The sequence below is a fragment of the Chelonia mydas genome, chromosome 4 (genome assembly GCF_015237465.2).
Source record: "Chelonia mydas isolate rCheMyd1 chromosome 4, rCheMyd1.pri.v2, whole genome shotgun sequence".
NCBI classification, from domain to species: domain Eukaryota; kingdom Metazoa; phylum Chordata; order Testudines; family Cheloniidae; genus Chelonia; species Chelonia mydas.
In genome coordinates this window covers 11283128-11295531 of record NC_057852.1, presented here as the reverse complement: position 1 = coordinate 11295531, position 12404 = coordinate 11283128, and the positions used below count along the sequence as shown (strand labels likewise).

The window sequence follows — 12404 nt, the reverse complement described above, 5'->3', positions numbered from 1 at the left end:
CTATCTTGTAAAAATCAGTTCCTGTGGTTTACACACAATTGGATAGCAGATGATCTCACTAGCTCTGTGGTAACAGCAATCCACATATTTAAGAGCAGAGTTAAGCCCTAAATTGGTAATTTCTACATCTGATATGCACATGACTTCTGAAATACATCCTTTAACATGATTGGGAAGTGTAAATCTTCATCAACAAGAAAACAGACTTCTACAAGTATTAAACTTCTCATGATTTTGTGCAACACACACAGATGATTAGAATTAAAAACTGCCAATTGCTAGTAATATAGTGTGGAAATGTAAACATGTTTATTTACTACAGGTGTATTATCCATGGGGTATTTTAGGACTGGTAGAATAAATACTGGCTGAAGTTAAACTTAGGTGAAAACTGTTGTTCCTAGCAATTACTTCTTTCCCCGTCCCCTTTCTAGTACATCTCTGCTTTTTTTGATTAATAATAATTTCAATTCTCTCATATCTCTAAATTATAGTGGAATCCTGTTTCATGCTAAAGTGGAGCAGGGAGTATTTTAAGACTTTTATACATCCCCAGCCACCTTGCATTTTCTCTTTATTTGGTCTTAAATGATAGCAGGTACATATACCACTAGGCATACTGGACCAAATTCATCTCTGGTGTATTTCCACTGAAGCCAGCAGAGTTACACCAAGGTTGAATTTCACTTATAGCTTTTTACAATGGGTTACTATGAGTATCTGCTGGTGTAATAATGCAGAATTTAACCAGTTTGTCATTTTTGAATAATAATAATAAAAACATTTGTGTATTACATTGCTTTGTAGTATATTGCTGCATTCGTCTAATTTTCTTATGAATACAATATATCAAAAGCCATAGCATTGAACATTTGATTCCATTTGAAGTATTGCAAGAGGCTGCAGCCTTTTAACATTCTTTCATAGCTTCTTCCATAATGACACTGTTAAATTAAGATCTTGATTTAAGCTGAAACTCCTGGAAAACTCCTCATCCACGTCAACCCAATCAGAAAAACAAAGCTGTAGCATCCACTTTGTTTTCCACGGTTTGCAATAATCTCTGTTCTGGCCTCGAAAATATCCATTCATGACTAATATGATGGCCATCATGGTATGCTAGAATGGTTTAATTATTGGACAATCTCCCACCAAGAGGAATACGTCACAACAGCAGTACGGCTACTGAGACATTATTCTGGTCTGTCTGATCCATCCAGTGTACACACAAGAGTCTCATTAGTGGCATATGTGCCTCCTTCAGAAATACATCTGGCCAAATTGTACCGCAAATGAGGATGGTGGGATACGCAGAAACTGAGCATAGACTTAGTCAAGATTGCAAGACAGGTGGATGGTACTCCTGGCTAACTCATAGGCAGTTGCAGGCATGCTGCAAGAGGAAAACGGCAAGAGTGAGGGTACGAGGCCATTGTGAAGAAGATATATTAATTATTTGATTCAGTCTTCATTGCAGAGGATAGGGGGGAGTTCCACACACCTGAGCCATTCTTGTTAGGTGACAAATATGAGGAATTGTCCCAGATTGAGGTGGGGTCTTGGAACAAATTGATAAATTCAACAGTAGTAAGTCACCAGGACCACAGGGCGTTCACCCAAGAGTTCTGAAGGAACTCAAATATGAAATTGCAGAACTACTAACTGTGGTTTGTAACCTATCACTTAAATCAGCCTCTGCACAGGTGACTAGCTAATGTAAAGCTAGTTTTTCAGAAAAGTCTCCAGGGGTGATCCTGGCAGTTACAGGCCAGTAAGCCTGACTTCAGTACAAAGCAAACTGATTGAAACTATAGTAAAGAACAAAATTATCAGACACAAATATGATATGTGGGGGAAGAGTTAACATGGCTTTTTTTTAAAGAGGAATCATGCCTCACCGTTCCAGTACAATAATTTGCAGAAGTCAACAAGAATGTGGACAAGGGTGATCAAGTAGATATAGGTTTCAGAGTGGTAGCCGTGTTAGTCTGTATCAGCAAAACCAACAAGGAGTCCTTGTGGTGCCTTAGAGACTAACAAATTTATTTGGGCATAAGCTTTCGTGGGCTAGAACACACTTCATCAGATGCATGGAGTGGAAAATACAGGAGCAGGTATAAATACATGAAAGGATGGGGGTTGCCTTACCAAGTGTGAGGTCTTGGATCAAAGGCTCTTCAGGAAACTAAGGTGTCATGGGATAAGAGGGAAGGTCCACTCATGGATCAATAACTGGTTAAAAGATAGGACACAAAGGATAGAAATAAATTGTCAACTTTCACAGTGGAGATGGGTAAATAAGAGGTTCCCTCAAGGATCTGTACTGGAAACAATGGTGTTCAACATACTCAGAAATGATCTGGAAAAAGAGGTAAACAGTGAGGTGGCAAAGTTTGCAGATAATGAGGGTGGAACAACTAACAATATCATCCAAAGCACAGGACTTGGTGGTGATGAGGGACTTCAAGGTGATGAGGGACTTCAACTACCCAGACATCTGTTGGGAAAATAACACAGCAGGGCACAGATTATCCAACAAGTTCTTAGAATGTATTGGAGATAATTTTTTATATCAGAATGTGGAGAAAGCTACTAGCATAGAGGCTGTTTTAGATGTGATTTTGACAAATAGGGAGGAACTGGTTGAGAATATGAAAGTGGAAGGCAGCTTGTGTGAAAGTGATCATGACATGATAGAGTTCATGATTCTAAGGAATGGTAGGAGGAAAAACAGCAGAATAAAGAATGGATTTCAAGAAGGCAGACTTTAGTAAACTCAGGTAGTTGGTAGGTAAGATCCCACGTGAAGCAAGTCTAAGGGGAAAAACGGTTCAAGACAGTTGGCAGTTTTTCGAAGAGATATTATTAAGGGCACAAGAACAAACGATCCCACTGTGTGGAAAGATCAGAAGTATGGCAAGGGACCATCCTGGCGTAATCAATAGATCTTCAATTATCTGAAACTCAAAAAAGGATCCTACAAAAAGTGGAAACTCGGTCAAATTACAAAGGATGAATATAAAAAAACAACATGCCTGTAGGTACAAAATTAGAAAGGCCAAGACACAAAATGAGATTAAACTAGCTAAAGACATAAGGGGTAACAAGAAAACATTCTACAAATACACTGGAAGCAAGAGGAAGACCAAGGACAGGGTAGGCCCATTACTCAATGAGGGGGAAAAAAACAACAGAAAATATGGAAATAGCAGACATGCTAAATGACTTTGTTTGTTTTCACTGAAAAGTTTAGTAGCAAGTGGAATCTAATTTAATGAATGTCAGTGAAAATGAGGTAAGATCAGAGGCTAAAACAGGGAAAGAACAAGTTAAAAATTACTTAGACAAGTTAGATGTCTTCAAGATACCAGTGCCTGATTAAATACATCCTAGAATACCCAAGGAGCTGACTGAGGAGATATGTGAGACATTAGCGATTATCTTCAAAAAGTCATGGAATATAGGAGAGATTCCAGAGGACTGGAAAAGGGCAAATATAGTGCCAATCTATAAAAAGGGAAATAAGGACAAGCCGGGGAATTACAGACCAGTCAGCTTAACTTCAGTACCCAGAAAGATATGGAACAAATAATTAAGCAATCAGATTGCAAACACCTAGAAAAGAATAAGGTGGTAAGTAACAGGCAAATGGATTTGTGAAGAACAAGTCATGTCTAACAAACCTAATGGCTTTCTTTGACAGGGTAACAAGCCTTGTGGATGGGGGGGAAGCAGTAGATTTGGTATATCTTGACTTTAGTAAGGCTTTTATACTGTCTCACATGACTAACTAGGGAAATACAATCTAGACATCCCTATTACAAGGTGGGTGCATAACTGGTTGGAAAACCATTCCCAAAGAGTAGTTATCAGCAGTTCATAGTCAAGCTGGAAGGGCATATTGAGTGGGGACCCGCAGGAATCAGTTCTGGGTTCAGTTCTGTTCAATATCTTCTTCAATGATTTAGATAATGGCAGAGTACACTTATAAAGTTTGTGGATGATACCAAATTAGGAGGGGTTGCAGATGCTTTGGAGGATAGGATTAAAATTCAAAATGATCTGGACAAATGGTCTGAAGTAAATAGGATGAAATTCAATAAGGACAAATGCAAAGCACTCCACTTAGGGAGGAACAATCAGTTGCACACATACAAAATGGGAAATGACTGCCTAGGTAGGAGTACTGCGGAAAGGGATCTGGGGGGTCATAGTAGATCACAAGCTAAATACAAGTCATCAGTATAACACTTGCAAAAAAAAGCAAACATCATTCTGGGATGTATTAGCAGGATCGTGTAGTATGGTTGGTGATGTTTATCTTAGGGGAGAAGGGGGTGTGGACAGATGGTGTGTGTGGAGCCTGTGGATGTTGGGAATGGCTATGAGATGGGTTGAAGTGGGGGTGGGTGTGGGTGTGGGTGTGTGTGTAAAAGGTTGAGAGTGCCTGTGGCGGTAAAGTTTAGGAGTGACTGCATGGGGATGTTAGGCGTGGGGCAGGGAGTGGCTGTGTGTGTAGGTGGGCTAGGAATGTCCTTGTAGGGGGGTTGGCAATAGCTTACTTGTGAGGGAGCTAGGAGTGGTTGAGTGTGAATATGGAGGGGGACCAGGAGTAGCTCTGTGATTACCTCTGTGTGTGTGGAGGGGGGAACTGAATAGTTCTGTGGGGAGGTTGGGACTGAGAGTGGCTCTCAGGATCATGGGAACACTCAAGCCACTCCACCACATCAAGGTCATCATCCACAGCTAAATGTAAATGTTTGCATCTAGGAACAAAGAATGAAAGCCACTCTTACAGAAATAGGGGGCTCTATCCTGAAGACAGTGACTCCTCCACAACAACATGTCCGCATGGTCGTCAGCAATGGATCTGAAACAGACCCCTTCCTAGTCAAGACAGAAGTCAAGCAAGGCAGCGTTGTCGCTCCAACCCTCTTCTCTATCTTCCTTGCCATCATCCTCCGCCTCATTGCTGACAAGCTCCCCTCCAGACTTGATATCCAACACAGAATGGGTGGCAAGCTCTTCAGCCTCAATCGCCTCCAATCCAAGACAAAGACTTACTAAATCAGTCATTCAACTATGCAGATGACTGTGCTCTGTGCACCCATGCAGAAGAAGATCTTCAAACAACAGTTGACATCTTCTCTGAGGCCTCCGTCCAACTAGGCCTCACACTCAACACCAAGAAAACTAAAGTGCACCACCAGGATCCTGCTCCCGCAGTCACGAGCAACAAAGAGACCCTGGAGAACATGGAGCACTTCCCCTACCTTGTCAACTATCTGTCGCAGACAGACAACATTGATGAGGCGATTCAACATTGCCTCCAATGTGCCAGTGGACCTTTCGGACACTTTAGAAAATGTGTCTTCGAAGATGGTGACATCAAGAACCAAGCCAAGCTTCTGGTGTACCAGGCCGTTATCCCTGCTCTCCTGTAGAATGCTGAAACCTGGGTCATGTACAATAGACACCTCAAGGCTCTTGAATGATACCATCAACGGTACCTCCGCAAAATCTTCTGAATCAAGTGGGATGAGCGAAGCACTAACATCACCATTCTGTACCAAGCCCAAACTTCCAGCACCATGATCATCCACCAACAACTCTGTTAGGCTGGTCACATTCTTCGAATGCCAGACTATCTACTCCTGAAGCAGGTCATGTTCTCACAACTGAGCTAAGGCCAATGGAAGAGAGGAAGGCAAAAAAAGTGCTTCAAAGACTCCGTTAAAGCCAACATAAACTTATGGGAAACCCAAGCCTTCGACTGATTAAAATGGGGCAGGACCTTCTGGCAAGGATCCTAGCATTTTGAGACCCAATGAAGACAACCGGAATTGGAGAAACGGGAAAGGAGGAAAGAATGCGCTCCAGCCTAACTCAACAATTCAGATCCACCCCTTCCACTGGCAAATGTCAGCCCCAGCTGTGATAAGATCTGTGGATCCCGGATTGGTCTCAGTAGCCAACTGCAGCTCTACCAGCAATCACTGGCTATGATTTCATGATAGACAATCATCCTCAAACTCCAAGGGATCACTGACTATTAAAATGCATATTGGCTGCTTGTACCCTAGCTTACTAAGCAATTCAGATTGCTCTGAATCAGTTACCTGTCCTCTTCATTATTTTCCATTCTGCCAATTTTTGTGTCATTTACAAACTTTCTCTATGATGATTTTATGTTTTCTTCCATGTCATTGATAAAGATGTTAACTAATATAGGGCCAAAAGCCAATCCTTCCTGTGAGAGTAACTCTATATGTGGGGAAGGAAGAGAAGGGGATGGGAGTGGCTCTGGGCAGTGATGGGAATGGCTCTCTGTACATGAGTAGGAGCTGGAAGTAGCTCTGGGGGAGGGAGAGGGTTGGGAGTGACTGTGGAGGGAGAACTGGGAGTGGCATTTTGTGTGTCTGTAGATGGAGAATGGGAGTGGATGTGTGTGAAGGCAAGCCTAGGAGTCTGAGTGTGTGTGTGCACACACGTGAGAAAGAGACAATATAGACCCACATTAGATGTGGATGAACTAAGGTTTTAAACGGAGTTGGTATATTAGCATGAGCAACAGGCCCAAAACATGTGACCAAAAAGTCTGAGATCATGAGAAAGAAGAGCTGATGTGTTAAACTGGTAGTGATGCTTCAAAATATCAGTGTTGTTTTATTTAAAGTTTGGGATAAAATAACACAAATATAAATAAATAAATACGGTTAATTGGGTACTAGGTACAGTAAATAATTGGCTATATAAAAAATGGCTTCAATACCCTTAGCTAAGGTCCAATAATTGGCAATGACATCACTTGTTTGTTAAAGGGTATTAAAAAAGTAAACTCCTTAAGAGTTCATTTCCAAGACCTACCTGACCAAGTTGGAGCTGACCAATATGGGTCTAAGCATCCCTGAGTTTAGTGTGTTTGTAAGTATCTTGATCAAATGCTTATGTTTTGTTATTGTTTGAATGTAGTAATTACTTATTATTTAGGCATGTTTAGAGCAATTGTATTAATAATAATTGTCTTTGGATTTAATAAAGGAATGTATGTTTAAATTAGTGTTGTGGTAACACCCTGTTGCGACAGACTGTACCCTTACGTTCACCACTTATACAAAACCATGCTAAATTTTGTACAAAGTATGCCTTGAGGTATCATTTGAAAACTCATAATTCACTGACCATTATTGTTCTGATAAAATGTGGCAACATTGTTTTTAAAGTTATAAGATTTTACTGTATGACATTGCTGAGACATGCTTCAAGTTTTTTTTAAAAAGCATCCCAAACCAGTTCCTCAGAGACAAAAGGTTAGCCAGCACCTCAACCAGCTGTCAACATAATCAAGTGGACTATTAAAAGGGGTCCCCTGTATACACTGCGGTTGCGTTCTTGAAAAGGGCGATGGATACCCAAACGACGTATACCGGGGAATTTTTCCCCATAAGAAATAATGGAATAAGGGGGGGGATGCATTCATAACTTCACAATGCTCTTTTCGCCTAAACAGTGTACCTTTTTACAATGAAAAGTTATACAGTACACATTTTACACATAAAACATTGAATAAAATAATGTAGAACCCTACTAACACCAAACACATAGAACATTTTAATACAGTAAATACAGTATAGTAATACAGTATAAAACAGTGTTGATTACGCTAAACTTAGGAAGAGGTGACGGCTGGATTTTCTTGGGTTGCTTTTTGGTTGCAGAAGTCTTAAAAAAGGATTTTATCGACAGCTGCTCTCCTGCATGAATCCTTGAACGATAGATCTCCCTGTAGCAAGCCACTGCATCATTGAAAACCCTGGAGACTTTGTCAGACTATTCACAAGAAGGATCACTGCTCTGTATGATTTCCGTCATCTCATCTAGCAATCCACAGAAATGGGAGAGATTCTTTGTCATCAGACTCCTGGCTTCCTGCCCTACGTCATCGTCATTGTCGTCATCATCCTTGCTTTCTTCAGATATCCATTGTTGGTCCAGCTCAATCAGTTCATTTGTCAGTTGCTCAGCCTGAGACTCCAGCAACTCCTGTACATCCTCCTCCTCCACCTTCTTGAAGCTGACATCCTTTGCCAACTTGACAATTGCTTGCTCGAGACCAGGAACAGCATCAAATCCCACGAAGCTGTGGACAGCATCTGGCCATGCATGGCACCAAACGCCGTTCATACTTTGCGAGGTGACCTCTTCCCACGACGCATCAATGTTTTCCACACCATTCAGGTGTTGTAGGACTTCCAAAACTCCTTTACACTGGGCTTTCCTTCACCTGCTGTCTCCTTAATCAGAATGGAGAATGTCCTCCATAGATAATAAGCCTTGAACGTGGCTGGCGGATGCAAGTACTGTACTGTACTGTACAATAGGGGAATGTGTTCCAATTCACGTCAGTCCTGATCCATGCAAACATAACAAGGACCAACATAAATCAGAACACATTCCCCTATTGATGAGCAACGGCTATCTGAAACAACAGGTAAGGGGGAGATGGTGTAAGCAAGAAATTCACATATTGGCAAATAAACAGCTGGGGGCTCCCATCCAAAACAGACTTGCTGTCACCTGGACCCCAGCTAGAGATTATTCTAAAAGAGGAGGAAAAGACAAAAATGAAGAATAGAGGCCCCAAATCACCTTTCACCTCCATTCCTCTCTGCTCACTGCAGTAACATGACCTAAAGAAACACTGGACTGGGGGAGGGGTCCTGGCTGGAAGGCTTTCAGCTAGTAAAGGCTGCAAAAATCATGTGGTAAGAAAAGCCTTTGTGTAAATGGGATTGGTCCCGCTCTTGTGGGGAACTTTCCTGGCTTATACACTACCCCGGTGAAACCTGGGCTAGCGAAAGGATCCAAGTCCTCGTTCCCACTCCTTTTACCCAGAGGCCCGCCTGACCTCGAGAACTCCCCTTCCACTCTCCTGTGTGGCAGAGTCCTCGTAACCCTGACAAAACTGGGCCCAGGATTCCCGGGGGGCTCAACCCCCAATCTTGTCATGGTCACGTAGGACAGGATTAGGGTGTCCCCACTCCCAGGTACTCTCTCCATTTTGGACGCTTCCCTGACCCACTGATCATTACATATATTTCAAGCCATTACAATTTATTAAACAGCAATCAATTTAAAAAAAATAAGGAAAAAATGGGAAAGGTTAAGGAAAACACATAACCCCGCTCTGTGACATAGGGACATCACAAACAGCTGTCTCTGGAGTATAAGAGAAGTTCACAGTCCGTTCCTCGCATATGCCAGGCCTCCTGTCCAGGCCCTGACTGTGCTACAGGGATGCTGCGGGTGGACACTTGCTCTGGTGGTGGCCACATGCCTTCAGGCTCTAGGTGGCAGGACCCTTCTTCCCAGCGTTCTTCTTCTTCCCCCGCCTCCCCCTCCCCGCTCAGGGTTACAATCCCCTCCAAGTCTGGTCTGCAAGGCCTCTTGGCTGGTGGCATCTCCCTGTGCAGGGCCCTGTGCCCAGATCCCCCTCGCTCTCCCAAGCTGTTCACCACACCCAGCTCTGGACTGCTCCAGTTCCACTTCCATTCTGCCTCAGCACTGCTGCTGCTCTGCCTCCAGTTCTCTGGGCTGCTTTTCTGGCCCCTCTGGCTCTGGTTGCTGCAGCTCTCCTCCCAGCATGGATCTGCTCTCTGGGCTGCTTCTCTGACTCTTGCTGCCACTCTCCCCAGCTCAGGCTGCTTCTCTGATGGGCTCTGGCTCTGGCCGGCATGGCTCTGCTCCCCAGCTCAGCCTGAGCTCCTGCTCTCTCCTTAGCTTGGCCCCATTCTGGCCCAGGCAGCTCCAGCTCATATGGAGGATGGTACCCCCCCCCCCCCCCCCCAGCCTCCAGCCTCCTGTCTCTGCCCTTAGACTGCCTGCCACATCAAACAGGCTGACCTGGAGCACTGGCCTCTCCCCATTGCCCCTGAGGAGTGGCAGTCTCAGAGTCCCGATTTCCCATCAACCCTGCCTTTTCCTTTTGGTACTGGGAGCTAGCCAACCAAAAAAACCCACTGAGTTTTAGTTAAGGGCCAACAGTCCTCTTGCATTTGCTTTGATTTCAATTAGCTTGCTATGTTAGGTATTAGTTTACATTTTTGCCCTTTATTTTCTTTGTAACCAATACTGACTTTTATGCCTCATTATTTGCAATCACTTAAAATCTTTCTTTCTGTAGTTAATAAACTTGTTTTAATTAAATCAGTGTGTGTTTGGATTGAAGTGTTTGGGAGCCTCCATTTGGATAAGAAGATTTGTGCATATCACTTTCTATTATTGAAATGACAGACTTTCTATGAGCTTGTATTGCACAGAAGGAAAGAGCTGGGTAGTACAAGATGCACATTTCTGAGCACCAGTCTGGGCCTGGGCATTTGCTCGTGTTGCCCTAGAACGTAATTAATGAATGGTTAGCTGTAACACTCATACAATTCAGCTGAGAGTGATTTTCCATGCTAGAGGCTGAGACAGCAGGACCAGATTGGAGAATTGAGGAGACACATCAGTCCATATCATATCCTAAGGAACATCACACCTGTATAAAAAATAATTCCAACAGTATGTGTGGGGAAGAGGGCTGGGAGTTACTGTGTGCAGGCATGCGTGAAGATTAAGAGTGGCTATATATGTCCGGGGTGGGAGGAGGGGGGAGAAAGTTAGGAGAGACTGTGGGGGAAAGGGGCACTGGGAGTAGTTGTGGGCAGGGTTAGGAGTAGCTGTGTGTAGGAGAAGGCAGTTGTGGGATGCAGAGGGGAGCTGGGAGTGGCTATATGTATGTAGGGGGCTGGCTCTGAGTGAGGGGGTTAGTAGGAGGGGATATTATACAGGTGACCTGGGAGCAGCTTCATGTTAGGGTGAAGGGGGGCTCAAAATGGCTCTGGGAGGGCTGTGGGAGAAGTCTGGCAGTGGCACTGTGCGGAGGTGATGGGAGTCTGGGAGTAGCTCTGTGAGGAGTGATGCGGGGCTCAGAGTAGCTTGGGGTGAACTAGGAGCAGTGCTATTGGGGATAGCAGGGGGTGCGGAGTGGCACTGTGGGGGAGTGACAGGGTTTGGAATGGCTCCATGGGGGGGGGGGGGTCTATGAGTGGAGTGGTGGTGTGGCAGGAGGGTTTGGAATGGTGCTGCATGGGGGTCTGGGAGTGGTGCTGTGTGGGGGTGACAGGGGCTCAGAGTGGCTCTGTAGGGGGTCCAGGAGTGGCATGGGGGGTGGCATAGGGTTACCATATGTCCAGGTTTCCCCAACATTTCCTTTTTTGATCTTCCACCCTCTGTCCAAGCGGAATTTTCAAATAAGATGAAATGTGCAAGATTCTTGTGGAGCAGATGCTGCAGCTCAGAAACAGCTGGCTCCACATCCTGATGGGTCCCTCCACTGCAGCCACAGCTACCGGATCCCACCCAACAAGCCCCAGCTCCCAGCCCTGGGGAGAGGAAGAGGCAGGGAGGTGTGACTTACAGTTGGCTGGCACTGTGTCTTAGGCCTGCACCAGCCACCCTGCCACCATCCCAAGGAGCAACACTGCCCTCGCCCCTTGAGAGTGAGGCCACGGGTACCTGCTCCAGCACCCCCCAGGAACCCCTCCCAGTACACAGACCCCCTCCCATATCCCCCAATACCCTCTCCCAGTACACAGACCCCCCAATACCCTCTCCCAGTACACAGACCCCCTCCCCATACCCAGACACAGACCCCCTCCCCATACCCCCCAATGCCCACCCCAGTACAGACCCCCCAATGCCCTCTCCCAGTACACAGACCCCTCCCCATACACAGACACAGACCCCCTTCCCATACCCCCCAATGCCCACCCCAGTACACAGACCCCCCAATACCCTCTCCCAGTACACAGACCCCTCCCCATACACAGACACAGACCCCATACACAGACCCCCTTCCCATACCCCCCAATACCCACCCCAGTACACAGACCCCCCAATACCCTCTCCCAGTACACAGACCCCTTCCCATACACAGACCTCCTCCCCACACAGACCCCCCAATGCCCACCCCAGTACACAGACCCCCCAATACCCTCTCCCAATACACAGACCCCTCCCCATACCCCCCAATGCCCCCTCCCCATACAGACCCCCCAATACCCACCCCAGTACACAGACCCCCAAAACTCCTCCCAGCACAGACACACTCCTCCAGCCCCCCCCCCCCCGATACTCCTCCCTCACCCATACCCGCCCCACCCCCCAAACAGCACCGCCCGGATGTACCCTGCTCCAGCTCCCGCGCCAGCCGCGGCCTCTCTCTGGGCGACGTGAGCCCCGGGGGAGCGACGGGCTCTCCAAGCGACGGTTCGGAGCCGCGCTGGTGGCGCTCGCGCCGGTCGCTCCGGCCCGCGCCCCTCACGCACGCGACGCCCGTGCGGCGTGGGGGGGTGGGGCCG

At 45.8% G+C, this 12404-nt stretch overlaps 1 long non-coding RNA gene across 1 annotated transcript; it reads right to left on the bottom strand.

Moving 5' to 3' along the window:
- Nucleotides 1–7588: 7588 nt before the first annotated feature.
- LOC119566060 lies at nucleotides 7589–12392 on the bottom strand. Its single transcript, XR_005225044.2, has 2 exons — nucleotides 12232–12392; nucleotides 7589–8479 (listed from the first exon to the last, which is right to left on the bottom strand). It is a non-coding gene; the product is annotated as an uncharacterized LOC119566060 (long non-coding RNA).
- Nucleotides 12393–12404: the final 12 nt, after the last annotated feature.